Source organism: Mauremys reevesii, linkage group 16 (assembly GCF_016161935.1).
Source record: "Mauremys reevesii isolate NIE-2019 linkage group 16, ASM1616193v1, whole genome shotgun sequence".
Classification (NCBI taxonomy): Eukaryota; Metazoa; Chordata; order Testudines; family Geoemydidae; genus Mauremys; species Mauremys reevesii.
This window is the reverse complement of record NC_052638.1, coordinates 8,308,876-8,313,492: the sequence shown is the minus strand read 5'-3', so window position 1 is coordinate 8,313,492 and position 4,617 is coordinate 8,308,876. Positions and strand designations below refer to the sequence as shown.

Genomic DNA, 4,617 nt, shown 5'->3' with positions numbered 1-4,617 from the left:
CTGCAAGAGACATACAGGCTCTGCTTTCTGGATTCAGTTACCACTGTTGTTAAAGTGCTGACAAGGTGCACAGACAGTGCTGTACAAGCCAGTAGGAGATGTAATCTCTGCTCTGTGCATTTTACAATCCAAATAAATGATCTAAAACCCAAGGGGGGCCTATCGCAGGGCATTTTTAAACTCTCTGATATCGTCCTCACTGTAACCAGCGTGGTGGTTTATCGGATGACAGTAAACAGAGGATTTGGATTCTGATGATAATCTTAGTGGTGGTAACCACATTCAGGAAGCCCTGCTGTGTGCCTGTCACACCCTATCTCTTCCTAACCCTTGCTGCTTAGTTCCAAAGACAACTCAAGGATTGGATCTCCTTCCATAACAGGGAGCTGCTCCATTTAGGATTAGACTAGAGGAAAGAGGAAATGTTTCTGACAACAGCCACGGCCCTTTATTTTGAGTGCACTCTAGTGTACATTAGTGTTATTCCTGATATATAGCAAGACAAGAGCAGATTCATTGAGCTGTAGCTGCAAGAAGCCCAGAGTTAATGTTTTTGTGACCGGGGTCCCAGTGGGGGCCAGCTGTGGTCACTCAATTAGGGTGAATTGCAAAATATGAGACAGACAATCCCCAAAAAGCTGGTGGATATTCCAATACTTAGATTTACCAAACCAGCATAAAACAGTTTCTTTATTACCTCACTGGTTACTCAGAAGTCCAAACACCACAGTTCACTTAAAGTGATCCAGCCTCAGGCCTCCATCCAGGCACCCACATCAAATATGGTGATTTCTGTAAATCTTATATCATCATATAAAAGAAAAGGTTCTACCAATCCCAAAGGATCGGACACATTACCTCCCAGATTATTGAATGTGTCAGATCTTACCCAAATACACGCTACAGCCAATTCTTATTAACTCTACTAAAATTTATTTAAAAAAACAAAAGAGAGAGAGAGTATGGTTTAAAGATCAATATACATACAGTAGGTCTATCAATTAATTGCAGTTAACTCACGCAATTAACTCACAAAAATTAATCACGATTAAAAAAATTGATTGCAATTAATCGCAGTTTTAACCATACTGTTAAACAATAGAATACCAATTGAAATTTATTAAATATTTTGGATGTTTTTCTACATTCTCACATATATTGTATTCTGTGTTGTAATTGAAATCAAATTGTATATTATTTTAATACAAATATTTGCACTGTAAAAATGATAAACAAAAAATAGGATTTTTCAGTTCACCTCATATAAGTACTGTAGTGCAATCTCTTTGTTGTGAAAGTGCAATTTAGTGATGTAGACTTTTTTTGTTACATAACTGCTCTCAAAAACAAAACAATGCAAAACTTCAGAGCCTACAAGCCCACTCAGTCCTACTTCTTGTTCAGTCAATTGCTAAGACAAAACAAGTTTGTTTACATTTACGGGAGATAATGCTGCCCTCTTCTTATTTACAATGTCACCTGAAAGTGAGAACAGTCATTTGCATGGCATTTTTGTTGCCAGCATTGCAATGCATTTACCTGCCAGATATGCTAAAGTTTTGTATACTCCTTCCTGCTTCGGCCACCATTCCAGAGGACGTGCTTCCATGCTGATGACGCTTGTTAAAAAAATAATGTTTAATTAAATTTATGACTGAACTCTTTGGGAGAGAATTATATGTCCGTGTGACAGGGTTGAGACTCACCACCGTGGCGCCTCCCACTGGTTGTTCCGGGAATTAGCTCAGTCCTTGGGAAGCACCCTCTGCTGGTGATTCCCATCCATCATCTGCTCCTCAGTTGTGGTCTGGACTCACGTTGCTCCCTCCTCGGCGGGGACTTAATATTTGTGTTTTTAATAACTATATAATATATATTATATCCAAATTATTCTTACTCGTTCGAGATATTTCACATTTATTATAATTTTTATACGTATAGACATGTTTTTCAATTTTAAATTTGTTACTTATTCAGTAAATAAAATATTTAACACATGAGGAGTAGGATTGAAATGATAAAAAACAATGTATTTTACACAAATTTCACTAAAGTATTACAATACACCAGTATTAATACGTGCCCTGTGGTGTACTGTGTACCGTACATCAAAGTTACTTTCAAAAAATAAAAAGTAAACATATGATTATAAAATAAGATAAAAAAGCAAAGAGAAAGAACAAATAACACTCTTTTATATAATTTTCCTTATTATTATGATCTCTGAGTTTTACTCTGTCAGGGGTGCTATCCAGTTGTTTTCGTTTCGACGTGGATGGATCTTTGTCTACTCCTGCAGTCCTCTTCCTCGTCTCACCAGCCTTACCGGTCTCTTAATTCATTTTTTACGTTAGATAAAAAATGGAAAGAGATCTCTGAAATAATGGAATGCAATAATTAGTATAATGTATATTTCAATTTATATTTAAATCAAAGAAGGGAACTTAATATATATTATTACCTAATACAGTAGGCAAAGATATTTAATATTTGCCTGGAGGAAGGTGTTGTTACAAATTTATGAACAGCCGAATGCTCTGGTCCACGTTCTCTGTGCAACTGCAAGCACGAAAGACAAAATTTTAGAGATTTAATGACAGATCAAGAAACTAATCATAATCAGTAAGTATTGCAATATATTTAATTATTGGAAGAAACCTTACCTAGAAGATAAATTTGATAACCATCTTCTCATTACCCGCCAGCCAGCTGTTCCTGAGGTTGGTTTGTTGTGAGTGCATGTGCGCACTTGTCACTTCACTTGTGCCATCATGATATAGTACGTTGAAGCACCACCAATAGGAGAGCAGCACAGCCCGATTATGAAAATCACGTGACAAATATTCACCAATGGAAGGACGCATTTTGAGGGAAATTTAAAAGAAGTGCAAATATTTTACTTTTTATGAAAACTTCCCAGGATTATTGAGCTTTGGAAAGTCTTTTACTTTTTATGAAATTTTCTCAGGATTATTTAGGTTTTGAATGAAAATTCCCAATTTCCCAACTTGAAACATTTTACTCAAAAATTCCCAGATATTGGGAAATTTCCCAGGATATAGAAGCACTGCTGACTGTTCTCTCCATAAGCAGATTTCTTATAGGGCTGAGCCTGGCCCTGATTGGCTCCCAATAAGCCCTCTTCCTATTGGCTGTTCATCTGCGCAGGCCCACTGGCCTGCTGCAGCCCCCTCTAGCATTGGGGTGGGGCAGCCACCACACCACAGTCCCCTGCTCTGTTTTACCTGCATTCCGCCATATATTTCATGTTCACAGATCATAGAAAATCAGGGTTGGAAGGGACCTCAGGAGGTCATCTAGTCCAACCCCCTGCTCAAAGCAGGACCAATCCCCAACTATTACTCACTGTTACTCACACCTTCTTGTTATAGGAGTCTCAGATGATGACTCAGCACATGTTGTTCATTTTAAGGACATTTTCACAAAACACAAAGAGAGTACCAGTGTGAGATTTCTAAAGCTACAGCATTCGGCCCAAGGTTTAAGAATCTGAAGGGCCTTCCAAAATCTGAGAGGGACGAGGTGTGGAGCATGCTTTTTCAGAAGTCTTAAAAGAGCAACACTCTGATGCGGAAACTAAAGACCTGAACCACTAAAAAAGAAAATCAACCTTCTGCTTGTGGCATCTGACTCAGATAATGAAAATGAGCATGCGTTGATCCGCACTGCTTTGGATGGTTATTGAGCAGAACCCGACATCAGCATGGACGCATGTCCACTGGAATGGTGGTTGAAGCATGAAGGGACATATGAATCTTTAGCACATAAATATCTTGTGACACCGGCTACAACAGTGCCATCAGAACACCTGTTCTCACTTTCAGGTAACATTGTAAACAAGAGACGGGCAGCATTATCTCCTGCAAATGTAAACAAACTTGTTTGTCTGAGCGGTTGGCTGAACAAGAAGTAGGACTGAGTGGACTTGCAGGCTCTAAAATTTTACATTGTTTTATTTTTGGATTCAGGTTTTTTTGTACATAATACTACATTCGCAAGTTCAACTTTCATGATAAAGAGATTGCATTACAGTATTTTTATTAGGTGAATTGAAAAATACTATTTTTTACAGTGTAAATACTTGTAATAAAAAATAAATATAAAGTGAACACTGTACACTTTGTATTCTGTGTTGTAATTGAAATCAATATATTTGAAAATGTAGAAAACACCCAAAAATATTTAAATAAATGGTATTCTATTAATGTTTAACAGTCTGATCAATTGAGATTAATTTTTTTAATTGCTTGACAGCCCTAACATTCAGATACAAGTTCAGTCCACTTATGTGCAGATTCATAGCAGAGATGGTGAGCTTTGTAGTTGCAAAGAGTTATTTTAGAAATAGTTCATAGGTTATAGTCCAATGTTCAAATCTCATATTCAGGGCATACCAGCATAACTGGGACCTCAGTCTTCCCCTGAAGAAGCCTACTTGGATCTGAGATACAGGATCATGCCCAAGGGTCTTTTTATACAGTGTTCTAGCATCCACTTGACCACACAGTCCTGGTTAAACAATAGGCTTTTGATGTAACCTTCTGCTTTCTAAATACCACCAGTAATTAGTTACACAAATTAGCATAGGGCAATTTA

The 4,617-nt window shown here is 37.5% G+C and overlaps 1 protein-coding gene and 1 long non-coding RNA gene across 5 annotated transcripts in view; both read right to left on the bottom strand.

The window, feature by feature from the left end:
• The window catches only part of LOC120384364 (adhesion G-protein coupled receptor G5-like), a 36,035-nt gene that overhangs the window by 21,245 nt on the left and 10,173 nt on the right, over nucleotides 1-4,617 (bottom strand). The window contains exon 1 of one of the 3 annotated variants that reach the window (XM_039503028.1): nucleotides 1,540-1,568. The exons of the other annotated variants lie outside the window; for them this stretch is intronic. The gene's annotated coding sequence lies outside the window, so the exon portion shown is untranslated. Of the gene's footprint in view, nucleotides 1-1,539; nucleotides 1,569-4,617 lie in introns of those variants that run through there. 3 annotated transcript variants of the gene reach the window in all.
• On the bottom strand, nucleotides 1,901-3,292 carry LOC120384407. 2 transcript variants are annotated; one of them, XR_005588865.1, is made up of 3 exons: nucleotides 2,664-3,292; nucleotides 2,462-2,559; nucleotides 1,901-2,375 (listed from the first exon to the last, which is right to left on the bottom strand). It is a non-coding gene; the product is annotated as an uncharacterized LOC120384407 (long non-coding RNA). The 2 variants fall into 2 exon arrangements; XR_005588864.1 differs by having other exon boundaries at nucleotides 2,462-2,712.